Source organism: Budorcas taxicolor, chromosome 11 (assembly GCF_023091745.1).
Source record: "Budorcas taxicolor isolate Tak-1 chromosome 11, Takin1.1, whole genome shotgun sequence".
NCBI lineage: Eukaryota > Metazoa > Chordata > Mammalia > Artiodactyla > Bovidae > Budorcas > Budorcas taxicolor.
In genome coordinates, this window is record NC_068920.1 from 30,097,824 (window position 1) to 30,115,138 (window position 17,315).

The 17,315-nt window shown below is 38.8% G+C and overlaps 2 pseudogenes; one reads left to right on the forward strand and one right to left on the reverse strand.

The window, feature by feature from the left end:
* The first annotated feature begins 1,574 nt into the window (after positions 1–1,574).
* Positions 1,575–2,519, forward strand: LOC128056375 (putative olfactory receptor 2B8; annotated as a pseudogene).
* Positions 2,520–12,124: 9,605 nt separating this feature from the next.
* Positions 12,125–13,078, reverse strand: LOC128056373 (putative olfactory receptor 2B8; annotated as a pseudogene).
* Between the last annotated feature and the right edge of the window lie 4,237 nt (positions 13,079–17,315).

The window sequence follows — 17,315 nt, forward strand, 5'->3', positions numbered from 1 at the left end:
ACAGACTCCATATCAAAGGTTCCATGACTTTACTTATTAAAATATATTATTCCTATTTGAATAAAATTGTTCATAATGAATTTTATTATCTGTGCATTTTCAGAAAGAAATATTTTTCTCTACACAAAGCAGAAGCAAGAAAGCTAGTCTAAATATTTCAATCGTCCAGGGAAGGACTAAGGCAATACATATTTGTAACTTATTTTGAACATCTACATTTAATTTTTGAGTTATCTTTGTAGCTCATACATCAAAATGACCCTATCCCCAGCAGTTAAGAACTCATATTTTAGAGTCTGTTGGAATCCTGCCTCTGTGATTTACTAAGTACCTCACTCTGATAAAATCACTGCACCTCTTTAACCCTCAGTTCCTTCATATATTTAGCAGAAAACATGATAATGCCAAGCTCACAGAGTTGTTGTGACAAATTACATAGAAAGTGCTTCGTTCAAAACACATGAAAAGATGCTCAACATCACTCATTATTAGAGAAATGCAAATCAAAACCACAATGAGGTACCACTTCACACCAGTCAGAATGGCTGTGATCCAAAAATCTGCAAGCAATAAATGCTGGAGAGGGTGTGGAGAAAAGGGAACCCTTCTACACTTTTGGTGGGAATGCAAACTAGTACAACCACTATGGAAAACAGTGTGGAGATTCCTTAAAAAATTGCAAATAGAACTGCCATATGACCCAGCAATCCCACTGCTGGGCATACACACCGAGGAAACCAGAATTGAAAGAGACACATGTACCCCAATGTTCATCACAGCACTGTTTATAATAGCCAGGACATGGAAACAACCTAGATGTCCATTAGCAGATGAATGGATAAGAAAGCTGTGGTACATATACACAATGGAGTATTACTCAGCTGTTAAAAAGAATACATTTGAATCAGTTCTGATGAGATGGATGAAACTGGAGCCGATTATACAGAGTGAAGTAAGCCAGAAAGAAAAACACCAATACAGTATACTAACACATATATATGGAATTTAGAAAGATGGCAATTTTGACCCTGTATGCAAGACAGCAAAAAAGACACAGATGTGTATAGTGGACTTTTGGACTCAGAGGGAGAGGGAGAGGGTGGAATGATTTGGGAGAATGGCATTGAAACATGTATACTTTCATGTAAGAATCGAATCACCAGTCTATGTCCAATGCAGGATACAGCATGCTTGGGGCTGGTGCACGGGGATGACCCAGAGGGATGTTGTGGGGAGGGAGGTGGAAGAGGGGTTCATGTTTGGGAACACATGTACACCCGTGGTGGATGCATGTCAATGTATGGCAAAACCAATACAGTATTGTAAAGTAAAATAAAGTAAAAATAAAAAATTTAAAAAAAAAAAAAAGAAAGAAAGTGCTTCGTTCAGTGCCTGAAACACAGAAGATACTCTTACCTAGTAACTCTCTAGCACCCCCTTGTTGGTCAACAAAAGAGTAACTGTGAAAATGCCTCAAGCTTCCTCACAAATTCTACTTCCTCAGGGGGAAAGACTTGGATTAAACAAACAGCTTAACAGTATGGAGTTCTCTTAACTCCAACAAGCAGAGTACAATGGAAAGAGCTAACGACAGCGCCTTCTCTGGGTTCATTCTCCTGGGCTTCTCCAACCAGCCCCAGCTGGAAACGGCTCTCTTTGTGGTCATCCTGATCATCTACTTCTTGAGCTGCTTAGGCAATGGCGCCATTATACTTTTGTCAACGATGGATCCTCACCTCCACACCCCTATGTACTTCTTCCTCTCCAACCTCTCCTTTTATGGATCTCTGTTTGACTACATGCACTGTCCCTCAGACCCTGGCCAACTTTAAGGGGAAGGACAAGACCATCACCTATGGTGGCTGTGTGACCCAGCTCTTCATTGCCTTGGGACTTGGGGGAGTAGAGTGTGTCCTCCTGTCTGTCATGGCCTATGACCGGTATGTAGCTGTGTGCCGTCCCCTCCACTACATGGTGATCGTGCATCCCCAGCTTTGCTTGCAGCTGGTTGTAACTGCTTGGCTTACAGGCTTTGGCAATTCTGTAGTCCAGACAGCACTGACCATGTCTCTTCCCCTCTATGGTAAAAACCAAGTGGACCATTTCTTCTGTGAAGTTCCAGTGATGCTGAAACTGGCCTGCACCAACACCTCTGTCAATGAGACTGAAGTCTTCCTGTCAGTACCTTCTTCTTGGTGGTGCCCCTGTCACTCATCTTAGTATCCTACGGTCACATTACCCATGCAGTCCTGAAGATAAAGTCGGCCCAAGGGAGACAGAAGGCTTTTGGAACCTGTGGTTCTCACCTAATGGTAGTGATTATTTTCTTTGGGACGCTCATCTCCATGTACCTTCAGCCTCCTTCCAGCTATTCACAGGATGTGAACAAAAGCATTGCACTCTTCTATACTCTGCTGACTCCCCTGCTTAATCCCCTGATTTACACTTTGAGAAACAAGGAAGTCAAAGGGGCACTAAGGAGACAAATGAGGAGAATCCTAGACTTGGGACAAAGTTAATGCAGCACTTGCAGGCCCAGGAAGTTCTGCATAGGAACACTTCTGAGTGACTAAACACTAGTTAATGTAAACCAACACATCCTTATAAAGCACCAACCATGTGCGAGACAGTGTTTTAGATACTTGAGACATATTAGTGAGACAGGGGCTAAGCCATTGAGCTAAACCTTTTGCTAGGGAGAATATATGTTAAATAAGATATTCTAAAAATAAACTATGGTATATCATGTACTACACATTAATGGAATGAACAATAATTACACATACAAAAACATGAATGATTCTTACAAACATGACTTACAGTGAGCAAACTAGATACAAAATAATTCCTATTATATGATTCCATTTACATAAAATTCATCCCAGGCACAACAAATCTCTGGTATTGAAAGTCAGAACAGTGGTTCCACTGGGGACTGGGAGTTCTCTCTTGGAAGATATGTGAGGGAGGGGCATTCTGGAGTTCTGGTCAGGTTGTGATTCTTCATCTGGATGTTGGTGATATAAAGTATTCAATCTGAAATTCATCAAACCTGAAACTTCAAATACTTGCACTTTCTGTATGGATGCTGGACTTCAAATCATTTACTTATTAAAAGTATTAAATAAACCAGATATTAGCAGAATACTTTGATTCTAAATGATCACACTAAGTATTTTTGTTTCTTTCACATAAAATTTGGGCTTATCTTCTAAGTGATCTAAGTTTCTTCTATCCATTGACCATCTTTAATAGGTTTAAAGACTTCAGATATTAGTGATTGGGGGCCAATTCAGATGAACCTTGTCTTGAAGATCTCAATTTAATGAAGATCTCAATTCAAGATCATGTGTCCTGTGAGTCTCTCTGGTCTCTTCATTCCATGTAGATACTTAGTGACCAGGTCTTGAGACAAAAATCATAGTGATAATTTTCAGGTGACAATTCTACTACTGGGTATTATATTGCTTTGAATTAAGTTAATCTAGACTTTAAAGACATTTATTGTGAATATTTGTTTGTATGTCTCTATTTTTATAATGTAGCATACAAAAATGCATAATTTACTAGTAGCCAAAGATATTTTCACTTACTAGAGATTTTAATATTTTTCAGCATTTAATAGCATATGATAAAAGGGCAGATACTAAAGGGAATCTATAAAACAATGCAAAAACAAAAATAATTGTCTGGTAAGCTTAATGTGCCTTTGTGCAAACATTTTCTTTTCAAATATTTCTTATTTAATAATTGTAAGTTGAATGGTTTTTCATGCATTATTCTGCTAATGAAATAATACAACAAAGATTTTTCTTTATTTAAGTGAAAATAGATCACTGAATTGTTGAGTTCTGTACTATTCTTACCTCTGCTTGTACTGAATATGCATGATTTCCGATTATAATTTTTGTAATAGAGAAGATATAATTTTTTTGTATCAACCCCTTGGAGTTCTGTTTTAAACCATGACAGCTAGCTTCACTGATAACCATATCATCTTTTGGCACAAAAGTTCCATACTCTATAGTCATCTAGATGCTTACATTTTTCCTTTTCAGCAAACAAATGCTGAAAATTTATGATTTCATTCAAGGTAAACTTTTGTGAACTGCATTTCCCAATAAGATGCATTAGGATACAGCTGAACACAGTTCCTACTGCAAGTACAGTCACTCCTCCTTAGCCACAGACTCAACCAAACATGGATCCATATGATCTGTCATTCTCCATAAAGTATTTGAGCATCCAACTTTTCTGGTATAGGAGTGAGTGGGAGGAAGTGCCTGAAACAACCCCTGGCCAGTACTGAGAAACAATTGTACTTGGAATGGTCAAATTAACTTTAGCAACCATATTTTTGAAGCCATTAGAAAGCTGTGAAAGTGATGAGGGTGATATGCACATGAGAAGCAGAAAGCACTGAACACTTCTGAGGTGAGCTGAAGGGCAACTGCCTTTTTTTTTTCCTCATAGAGCATTTGAAGAGTGTGAGTGTGAGATGAGGATTCAGCATGGCCCATAGGGAGGGACTTTGGCACAAAAACATGAAAAGCCAAGCAATCATATAAGGCTAGCATGACAAGCTGAAAACTTAAAGAGACTTAACCATGTGGCCAGATGTTTCTAGCAGACATTTCTATTTCCAGTGGACTCCCCAGGAAGCCAGAAAGGCAGACAAAAGTTTCAAAAATATGGAATATCTATCCTGCTACTCCATTGTGCTTAGGAAACAAAAACTCACTAGGGTAAGGGGCCCTTTCTCTAACACACAGTTCTCTTCGGTAAGGCAGTTGCCAAATTTTGAAGCTTCATGAATGTGAAGGTGCTCAGTCGTGTCCACTCTTTGCGATCCCATGGACTATAGTCTACCAGGCTCCTACATGCATGGGATTTTCCAGACCAGAATACTAGAGTGGGTTGCTCTTTGGCTAAATAGCTAAGCTAGATGTCTTTGAGGGGCAGAACTTAAGCTCCACGAGTCTTTCAGGGCTGAAAACAAACGACTTCTGAGACTTTCTGTCAAAACCCAGAAGAAGATTGTATCTCTTATATCTCTAGAAGACAACAAGATAAAAGCTGAATAGAACAAGGACCAAGTGTACAGCAGAGGAAACTATAGTCAATATTTTGTAACTATTTTTGTACCCAATAAAGGTTAAGAATCTGAAAAAAGATATATACACACACACATATTGTGATCATCATTTCATGATGTATGTAACTCAAATCACTATTCTATACATCTTCCGTCCAATTCAGTTCAGTTAAGTCGCTAAGTCGTGTCTGACTCTTTGACACCCCATGAACTGCAGCACACAAGGTCTCCCTGTCCATCACCAACTCCCGGAGTCCACTCAAACCCACGTCCATTGAGTCTGTGATGCCATCCAACCATCTCATCCTCTGTTGTCCACGCCTCCTCTTGCCCTCAATCTTTGGAAGGGAAGTTTGACCAACCTGGAAAGCATATTAAAAAGCAGAGACATTACTTTGTCAACAAAGGTCCATCTATTCAAAGCTATCTTTTTTCCAGTAGTCAGGTATGGATGTGAGAGTTGGACTATAAAGACAGCTGAGCAGAGAAGAATTGATGCTTTTGAACTGTGGTGTTGGGGAAGATTCTTGAGAGTCCCTTGGACTGCAGGAGGATCCAACCAGTCCATCCTAAAGGAGATCAGTCCTGGGTGTTCATTGGAAGGACTGATGTTGAAGCTGAAACTCCAATACTTTGGCCGCCTGATGCGCAGAGCTGACTCATTTGAAAAGACCCTGATGCTGGGAAAGACTGAGGGCAAGAGGAGAAGGGGACAACAAAGGATGAGATGGTTTGATGGCAAAACAAACTTATGCAATACTGTATATAAGACATGAAGTAATAAAACTTTTAGAAGAAAATATTATTCCTCAACGAAGCTGGAAGAAAATAAAAGAATAGCCATTATTAAAAACATAAAGGATAACAATAGTTGGTGAAGTTGGAAAAGGAACACTTATGTACTGTTGATAGGAAAGTAAGTTGGTAAGCCACTATGAAAAATAATATGAAGATATAAGAAAAAAACTAAAGATAGAACTTCCATATAATCCAGCAATCCAAATTCTAGGAATACCAAATAAAATGAAATCACTATCTGCACTCCCATGTTAAAGGCCCCATTTTTCACAATAGACAAGATACAGAAAAAACATATGTGACCAAAGAGGTGAGTGGCTAAAGAAAAAGTTCTATGCATATCCAAAGGAAAATTATCATTAATGAGAAAGAATGAAATACTGCCCTTTGCAATAACATGTACGGACCTTGACAGCATTATGCTCAGTGAAATAAGTCAGAAGAGAAAGACAAATGCTTTATGATCTCACATACATGTGGCATCAGAAAAACTGAACTTGTTACAAACAGAGGGAAGAATGGTGGTTACCAGGGCTAGAGAGGTAGATGAATGGGGAGATATTGGCAAAAAGGTACAAACTTCCAGCTAAAAATTAATAATTTCTGAGGAGTCAAAAAAAAATGAACTTTTAAAAAAATTTTAAGGGGAATAAATATTTGACAAGATAAAGATCTTAGCTAACACTACGTAGATATCACTTTACCATATATAGGTTTATCAAATCATACTTTGTATTCTTTAAACTAGCTCAATTTATATCTCATTAGATATAGAGGAAAATAAATGAAAATAAGAGTTATTATTCATTTCTTTCATCCTACTTATTTTTCCTGTCCTAACTCAGATTTTCACTATTGTTTAAGACAAAAATTTCTACATAGTTAATAAAGGAAAATATTCTAGCCTATGTATAAAGACTGCATTCTCTTTGTGATCCCAATTTCAATACAGAGCCTGAAAGAATGGCACTTCTAAAAGTCTAACATTTTGTGTATCCATCATAACAGCAAAAGGAGCATGATCTCTTCCATGAAGCTACTTAGTGCAGCAAATTCTATCAGTTTTCTTTTTAATATGACTTGCAGGAATAAAAAATTACCACATTGACTTGTGTGTATTTGTCTTTATTTCAGAAAACATTGAAATTACACCATATATAAACCTGTATCTTCTAAGTGATATAAGCTAAAGAAAACATTTCCTTCTACTGTTCATCCTCAGGTAAGAGTTAAGAGGTCGATCTAAAAGTGGTTGCATACAAAGTGTGTGTTAGTGGATATGTACATCCGGCTGTGTGTAATAACATAGTAATATGTGTTATTAAAGCCAAATAGAAACAAAAATAGAACATGCTGGGGAGGAATATGAGGAGAAATATTCTTTGGGAAGTACTGGAGGCTTTTTCCAAGATGGGGAGTAAACTCAGAGAGAGGTTGATCTCAGGATAAAAATGACACATTGATGGCTATGGTGCTCACTTTATTTCTGTTAAACCAAACAGAATTCTCATTGAGTGGATGCATCATTAAAAAACTTTCCAAAGAGAATCTTGGGAGACTATTTAACAATTCTCAAATGCATGAAATAAGGACTTTAAAATATTTAGTAGGCACTACTTGTGACCAGCTAATACAAAATTAGGACTGGGCTCCTGAGAAAGATTTTGACAACTAACAGTGACATTCCATTGATCCTGAATATCCCCAATAACCTAATCACTGGAAATGCCTAGTTTGCTTCAATGAGACTAAAGCTACAGGTACAGCAATAGCTTCCCTGGTGGCTCAGAGGGTAAAATATCTGCTTGCAATGCAAGATACCCAGGTTCAACCCCCAAGGAAGATCCCTGGGTCAGAAAGATCCCCTGGAGAAATGGCAACCCACTCCAGTATTCTTGCCTGAGGAATGCCATGGACAGAGGAGCCTCATGGGAGTCCATCAGGTCAAAAGAGCTGGACACAGCGGAGCGACTTTCACTTTTCACAACTGAAGAGTTTTGCTCTCAAAAGAGGTTAAAATTATCCTCAGAAATGGTCACCTAATTAGAAGAACTTGCAGTCTCTAAAGACACTGTGGATTTAATTCACTACAAAATGGTTAAAAGAATCCACCAAACAATATAAATCAGAAGTATAGATTGTTTAAAAGGAGCATGAATACCCAATCCCTACAGCCGCCTCAGGGACACCTTCCCCTGAACCCTCTGATTCAGGAGGCACACAACTTCTCATTTCTGCATTTACACAGAGAACCCCTTCCCAGGAAACCACGTCCACAAGACATTTCCACGCACTGTGGTTCCGAGTCTGCCATATCAAGTTGAATTAGGCTACAGTACTGAAAGATGGAAGAAGCTCTCAATCATAATACAATCAGGCATCAGAAAAGACCACACCTACAGAGGAAAGAGGTGACAGAGAACTATAATCTGTTCTTCCGTCCTCAGTGACCCTGGTTAGAGCAGAACCCTGGGCAAAGAGTTAACACTAAAGTCTACTGAGAGATAAAAGAGGATATTACAGGGGTCACTATATGCTGATTCAGTTCAGTTCAGTTCAGTTCAGTCACTCAGTCGTGTCCGACTCTTTGCGACCCCATGAATCGCAGCATGCCAGGCCTCCCTGTCCATCACCAACTCCTGAAGTTCACTCAGACTCGCGTCCATCGAGTCAGTGATGCCATCCAGCCATCTCATCCTCTGTCGTCCCCTTCTCCTCCTGCCCCCAATCCCTCCCAGCAGCAGAGTCTTTTCCAATGAGTCAACTCTTCACATGAGGTGGCCAAAGTACTGGAGTTTCAGCTTCAGCATCATTCCCTCCAAAGAAATCCCAGGGCTGATCTCCTTCAGAATGGACTGGTTGGATCTCCTTGCAGTCCAAGGGACTCTGAAGAGTCTTCTCCAACACCACAGTTCAAAAGCATCAAATCTTCGGTGCTCAGCTTTCTTCACAGTCCAACTCTCACATCCATACATGACTACTGGAAAAACCATAGCCTTGACTAGACGGACTTTTGTTGGCAAAGTAATGTCTCTGCTTTTCAATATGCTTTCTAGGTTGGTCATAACTTTTCTTCCAAGGAGGAAGAGTCTTTTAATTTCATGGCTGCAGTCACCATCTGCCATGATTTTGGAGCCCAAAAAAATAAAGTCTGACACTGTTTCCACTGTTCCCCCATCTATTTCCCATGAAGTGATGGGACTGGACGCCATGATCTTCGTTTTCTGAATGTTGAGCTTTAAGCCAACTTTTTCACTCTCCTCTTTCACTTTCATCAAGAGGCTTTTTAGTTCCTCTTCACTTTCTGTCATAAAGGTGGTATCATCTGCATATCTGAGGTGACTGATATTTCTCCTGGCAATCTTAATTCCAGCTTGTGCTTCTTCCAGCCCAGCATTTCTCATGATGTACTCTGCAGATTACCATTCTACTAATGTTTTTAGCAGGGTGGATAGGGTCTGTTTAGAGTGCTATAAACCTACAGTATACAGACTACAGTTGTTCTAATGAGTAAAATTCTTAAAGCCAGAACACGACTGGTTCTGATGAGGACACATGTCAAGTGAGAAACTCTCAAGCCTACCTTTGCTGACTTGTACGATACAAGTTAAACAAGTGAGAGTCCCTCATTTATTTTATATATTCCATGTTAAAAACCTAAATTCAGGAAGCAGTGTCTGGCTGGTTTGGGGCCTCGCAGACATTGCACATGTTGTTGCTCTTGTTTTGTATTATTTTCTGATTGTCAGTCTGGTGCTGGTTAAGAACTGTGTTTCATAGCAGTCTGACTGACACTTCAGGCTTCCAAGGTGACACATTACCTGAGTACACTGTGTTCACCTTGTGTTCCTCAGAAGGCAAAAATAATGAAAGATTATGACTTGCTCTTGGGTGTATTCACAGTTCTGAACTCCAGACAGGATCAAATAATTTAGCCAAGGCCTGGATACACCCACTGCAGCCATTTCACAGATATTAAGAATTCAAAAGGAGGAAATTCCCTAGCGTTCCAGGGTATAGGCTCCATGCCTCTACTGCAGGGGCCATGGGTTCAATCCCTGTTCTGGGAACTAAAGAGGGACAGCTTGAAAAGGTAGATATCATTTGAAAAAATTATAAAACAGAACTGAACTTTGGGTATGTGGTATATTTTAAGTGATCTTTTTTTTTTATTAGTGTAGCCTGGGATACCCCTATTATCTGTAATTTATTCTGAAGTAATATACACATCCAAATGACACTCAGGCATTTGCTTAAAACAAATAAATCTGTTTGGTGGCAGTCCTTAGGACCAGACAAGTAGCTGCTCACTCAGGAAAATGGCCTTTGTGACGTCATGTGACCTTGAGGGTTTCTGCACCAAAGAAAGTATCATTGAGGGATTTGTAAGTGACTCTTTGGGCATAACTATCAAGACCTGATTCAGTAATAAGGAGAGGGGGAAATTTCTCACCATTCAGAGTACAGAACACTCCAAACTGCTTTTAATCAGGTATATGTTCAGCATTACTGTGGGGTCAAAATACTTGGTTTTACCAGTATTTAACTCAAGGGTGAAGAGTGTGGTGCTGTTAGGAATATAGATAAAATGTTGACCCTGTATATAATTTACCCACACTGCCATGTCCAGCTTGCAAGACCACTTCTCAGGCAAATTGGCCGAGAGGGTTCAAGACCCAGGAAGATGATTAGTTGCTAGGATAGGGAACTGTGTGATAGTGTCACATGCTTTTGTCTCCACTAAGAGACACAAATGCACTTACTTGCCTAGTGGTACATGCTGGGGAAATCTACCAAAAATCATAAATATTTCTGTGATGATGGCACAGTCAAAGTTATAGCCTCCAGAGAGAAAATACACTGTTCATGACGCTTAACTTACAACACAGAAAAAAAACAGAATCTATACCTGAAAATAAATTTATGCTGTAAACTGATCTTGAGTGGGGATCTAAGACCTAGAATGGCAGATTAATTTTTTCTGGAATGCTTATTTTGTTACTCAAAATTCAGAACTCTGTGACAGTTATTTCATAATTACACAGCTATTACTAAAGCTTAGGCATGTATTTTTAAATTAATAGACACAATATTTATTTTTTCATTTTCCTTCTGATGAGTCTGAGGACATCTCCACAAAACATGGGATTTCCTGGGAATCAGGGGCCATTTCCAATATTTTTATACTTCACTAAATCCAAATTTCACAGGAAGCTTGGTAGAGGAGAGATTCTAAGGTCTAAACCAATTGATGCCTAAATCAAAGAGTTTATAAAATGGCACGACAAGAATAATCTAAACATATTTTACCCTTTGAAACTTATGCTGTGTCACAGGAGGTAAAACATGTAGAATACACAGTAGAACCTGGGTCATGTGCTGCTCAGATATAATGCCCTTGAAAATTCCTCATTTAAAAATCTCATTTCGGAGAGGAACTAAGTGGTTCACAAAATTAAAATAACCAACTTTATACTTCACATCGGTGTTTTTCTCCTGCTGTGAACAAAAATGCATGTAGGAACTACCTGGTGTTCTTACCAAGGAAGGGCTCCCAGTGTCACAGCCAGCAGTGCATCGTGCCCTTCGCTCAGTGAGTCCTAGGGCGGCCTTCTCTGAAATGATCCTACACAACATGGCTGCTGCGCTGCTGAGGTTACAGTTGCACCTGATGTCTGAATGGCTTTACCAGGATTAATGCAGCAAGATTTTCTTTGAGATCCAACTTTATTTTCCCCACAAGTGCTCCACCTACATCAGTGAAAAACATCTGATCAAACCATCAAACTATGAAATATTAGTAGAGACATGATCAAAATAAGAGAATGAATGGTATCTTCTAGTAACTCCTAGAAAATATTATTAATAATATTCCTTACAGTGTTTCAGTGGTTTTATGTTCTTATTTGGGCTTCATGTAATATAGACACGTGTCTTTTTGCGAATAGATGTGAACAATGTCCCCAAAAGAGAGTCCAAATAAAAATCCTTGGAGCTGTTAAAACAATAACTACAAAACAGATGCTGTCAGAACACTGAATCAGCATCTCTGGAAGTTGAAATGAATACATGAACTTAGAATCTGAACACTCACTTTTCAAAGGGAATGAAGGAAACAAATTCCCTTCAGAAATTTCAGAGGGAATTTTAGATGACTTGTGCGGGACACACAGATACATCTAAAGAGCACTGGCGTTCAAGGTCCTTCCATTAAACTGTCCTCCTCAGCCATCATCTGGAGTCAGAGTCCTTCCAAAGCACCTTCTTCATCGCTCCCTTCACATCCCTGTTCCTCAGCGTATATATGAGGGGGTTGGTCATGGGGATAATGACAGTGTAGAAGAGAGACATGAACTTGTCCTGATCCTGGGAGTTGTTGCTGCTGGGCTGATAATATACGTAGAAGGCTGTGCCAAAGAACAGGGAGACCACCGTGAGGTGTGATCCACACGTGCCAAATGCTTTTCTCTGCCCTGCAGTGGACTTTATTCTTAAGACTGCCCTGACAATCTGACCATAGGAGAACACAATCAATGCAACAGGTGTGAGAAGAATGATGACACTGGCAAAGAAGGTTGCATACACATTCATGGTGGTGTCCACACAAGCAAGTTTGAGAAATGGAGGGATCTCACAGAAGAAGTGGGCTAATTTATTTCTCCCACAACGAGGTAAAAGGAAGACAAGCACTGTCTGCAATAAGGAGTTGGCAAAACCAGTGATCCATGAAGCAGAAGCCATCAGGGCACACAGACGGGGGTGCATGATTACTGTGTAGTGAAGGGGCCTGCAAACAGCTGCATAGCGGTCAAATGCCATAACTCCTAGGAGAATACATTCTGTACATCCCAATGCCAGAGAGATATACATTTGAACTACACAGCCACCAAAGGAGATGGATTTGTCTGCTCTGCTGAGATTAACTAGGAGCTGTGGAACAATGCTAGTGGTGTAGCACATGTCCAGAAAGCTCAAGTTAGACAGGAAAAAGTACATAGGAGTGTGAAGACGTGGGTCCAAGTAGGACAATGCAATGATGGTTGTGTTTCCCAGCAAAGTGAAGATGTAGAAGATCAAAAGGACCACAAAGAGGACTGACTCAAGCTGAAGCCTGTCAGAGAAGCCCAGTAAGATAAATCCAGCGAAAGAACTTTCATTTTTCTGTTCCATCTTTTGCTAGCACATGGCTCCTGTCAAATCAAGCGTTTAGCAATTTATTAAAGGTATCTTCCAAAAAAGTGCGGGGATAAAGAGGAAAATTTGTCATGTTCAAAGACATGGTCATGCGATTTATATGCAACTATTTGAATAAATGATGTACCTATTGAAATTGAGCTCTATACTATCACAAGGAGTTATATAGAGAGTTATATATTGATAATTAATATAAGAAAATAAATAATAATAATAATAAAATCAAATAATGAACCTTGGTTTGCATCAATCATACATATAAAGTGCCTTTTTCAGATTGAGTTTAATAGGATTATAGTATGATCAATATATATGTACATTTTAGAGAAAGTGGGAATGAGGGAAATCAAAGGAGAGTGATCAGAAAGAGTAAGAAAGATGTAAACAAAGGAGAAAGTTTATTTTAAATATGTATTGCATAACTCTACATAACTGGATATGCACATACATCACATGTAATGGGGCTTCCCTTGTGGCTCAGCTGGTAAAGAATCCACCTGCAGTGCAGGAGACCTGGGTTCTATCCCTGGGCTAGGCAGATCCCCAGGAGAATGGAAAGGCTACCCAATCCACTATTCTGGCCTGGACAATTCCATGGAATATATAGTCTATGGGGTCACAAAGAGTCAGACAGGACTGAACGACTTTCACTTCACATGGAATAGAATAATAGAAAATAATCTCTGAAATGCATTCAGATATAGAAATTTATGAGCTAGAATGTAGTTGTACAAAGGATTATATTACATTCAAAGTATCACTATGATACTGCCTCATGTAAACATTTTGGCAGAATGGTTACTCTACGCCTAATACATGATATTAGTGAATGCTATATCCTGGTCTTTTTGTATAGTACTAAAAAGTAAATTGCTCAGAGCCTGAAAAAGCACCTTCAATTATACTGTTTAACTTTTGCCCTTAAGATACCTAAAATTACTAAACCTATTTAACAAGAACTCCAAAAATGTATTCACTGTGCATAGTCAGTTCATGGGCTTTCCTCTTGGCTCAGTGGTAAAGAACCACCTGCCAATGCAAGAGACACAGGAAACATGGATTCAGTCCCTGGATCAGGATGATACCTTGAAGAAGAAAATGGCAATCCACTTCAGTGCAGAAAATCCTAGTAGGATAGAGTCCATGGGGTCACAAAGAGTTGGACATGACTTAACAACTAAACAACAGAAGTAGTCAGTTCACAGTAGAAATTCAAAATCCAGTGACCTGCACTTACATTTTCTTTCTGTTGATTTCATTTTCATATATTACCAACAACTAAAATGCCTGGAATTCCTATAGGAGACAGGATTATTCACTATCAACAATTCATTGAATGCCAATGAAGAACGTATAAATGAGGAAGCAATGGATCAATCACAATCTCAGAAATAAGACTTCTAATCAGTATGGACAGGGTTTGGCCAGGTTGGGGAGAAGGGACTGAATGGGGATTTCTTTGCTGTTTACTGAGTGAATGTCCTCAAGACAAAGGGAGTCAGGGAAGAAGAACAGAGCAGACAAATGTGCTAAGCAAGGATTGATCTCAAATGGAATAGCATGAACCTGATCCCATAGAAAGCTGGAAAATGACTCTCCAAACAAACAGAACTATCTGCTGGTAAAAATATCTGTCTTCACTTACACAATCAATGCTACCTGAGCATTTCAAGCGGGGCAGATAAAGAACTGAATTTTATTTTTTTAAATTTAAATTTACTTATTTTAATTGGAGGCTAATTACTTTACAATACTGTATTGGTTTTGCCATACATCAACATGAACCTGCCATGGGTGTACACGTGTTCCCCATCCTGAACCTCCCTCCCACCTCCCTCCCCGTACCATCCCCTCTGGGTCATCCCGGTGCACCAGCCCCAAGCATCCTGTATACTGCATTGAACCTGGACTGGCAATTAGTTTCTTATATGATACTATACATGTTTCAATAAAAGAACTGAATTTTAAGTTTAACTTTAACTCAGGTAAATTTAAATACCTAGTCATTTAAATGAGTCTAGTCACTACTATGCAGATAACAAGCTGTGGAGCATGCATTGGAGATGCAGTCCCACCTTAACAAAAAGGCAGCCATTTATATATCCCACGAATCTGTCATTGACTGCAAGCTGCCCCAAACACATTCAGGAAACCTCCTGACAATGTGGCTCCGATTCAACTGATGGCAAATTTCTGAAGAAGGAAAAAGCTCTGAAGCTATCAGTCAACACTCATGACAAATATGATGTGGACTGGTGCACCAGCCAGTAGAAAAGATCTGAGCTGACACCAGAAGCATTCATACAAAACGTAGAGTTCATTCATAAGTGTGTGCAAGGATGGACGGACAGTCACCAATGTACATTACACAGCACCTTGTCATTTGCCTAATTTACTGATAAATTAAACATTCAGATCACCTTTTCTGACCCATGTTTCTCCTCTCAAATTGGTATTTCTCCTCAATTGAAGAATGATCATATTTCATTAACAATAAATTTTAAAATGCATTGACACAATAACCACAAAATGGACATTCGTTGTTGTAACTAAAACTAGCATGTGGAAAAGTACACATGTTCATTTCTTTAAGAAAATGAACGTTTTAAAACTACAGGTATTGACAATATACTTTAAGAAACATTCTGTAATTTCACAGAAAATAAGGAGCTGAGGAAAAAATAAGTATACAGTCTAATATTTTCACATTCACATATATACTATTATTCAATTACTGAAGGACATGTTTTATTGCAGCCAAAAATCTTGCATTTAAATTTTTCCATGTATACATACTGAGAAAAAATGAATATACTACAACAGGATGAAATGTCTAGGAACAAAATGTTGGCTTCCATAAGGAACAGTTAAGTTCTTAAAGTTGGTGAATTTTTATAAGAACTTCTGTTTCTTTTGCCAACTGACATGTACGTTACTCAATGTAACCTTTAAAGAACACTTGCACTGAAAACAAGCTAACTTACCAATTCCTAAAGTGCTACAGAGACCAAGTTCCAGTCCTCTCAGTGTCATTCACCTCATGTGAGTGTCCTAAGCTCATTCTCTACCTCATTTCCAAGTTCCTGCCTTTAATACAGCACTGGGCATAGGAACCTAGGTATGTAGACTAAGGATGCAGGTTGCATGCAATGAGTACATAAGTTGGCTCTACCAGCTTTGGAATATCCTTAAGTTTTCCTTAAGCAAGAAGATGCTTTCTCCTGATAACTTCAAATACCTTCACAGTGTACTGAAGATCAGCATTGTGCCTAGCTGGTAGGATGACATAGGAAGGCAATTTCAAACTCTCAGGATTCCTTCTGAATATAATGCCTTGGCTCTATGACAGAGAGCTCATTATGAAAGCATGAGATTGGTATGAAATGTCAGTAAAACTGGTCTGGTGAAAACTGTTTACCTGGCTGAAGTCTCTGAGGAATGTATGTCCTATACTCTTAATTAGCTGATGTCACCTAGCTGCCCAGAGATGACAATCCTCGGGGAAAATGAATATCAAAGAGAATCCAAGAGAATACCTAATCTGCCTCTTTTGTAACTTCTCATAAGTGACAGAGGTCAGACAACTCCCTAGACTTTGCAGTTATTTTAGCTCTCTTCTTTTAATGGCTTAGTTATTTTACTAAACACTTGAGATTTTTTCACACAATTGCAAAAAAAAAAAAACTGCATATATAAATAAGAACTCGTTCAGTTACTTAATGTTAAATATAAGTTAATTTTCACCTAATTTCCATAACCTAATATTCATAATTTTCACCTAAAATCCACATAATATTCATTTTAAAATTCTTTTTTTCTTTGTTTTATACTTAAATTTATTTATTTTTAATTGAAGGAGAATTGCTTTACAGTATTTTGTTGGCTTCTGCCAAACATCATACAAATCAGCCATAGGTATAACTATGTCCCTTCCCTCTTGTGCCTCCCTCCACATCCTACTCCTCTAGGATGTACAGAGCCCCTGTTTGAATCCCTGAGTCATTCAGCAAATTATAACCAACTTCTAAGAGATCACAGAGTTAAAGTTTAGGCAGATTCTAACCCTTAAGGTAATACATTAAATAGCAACACCCACATTTTACTCCCAAACTTCTAATGTGGCTAAGGAAAAATATCAAGTCTTCTATGACATTGTTCAATTGCTATCAGAGAGTTGCAAGAATTTACTTCAACAAACAGAAAAACTATTGACTTTTTAAATGGAACT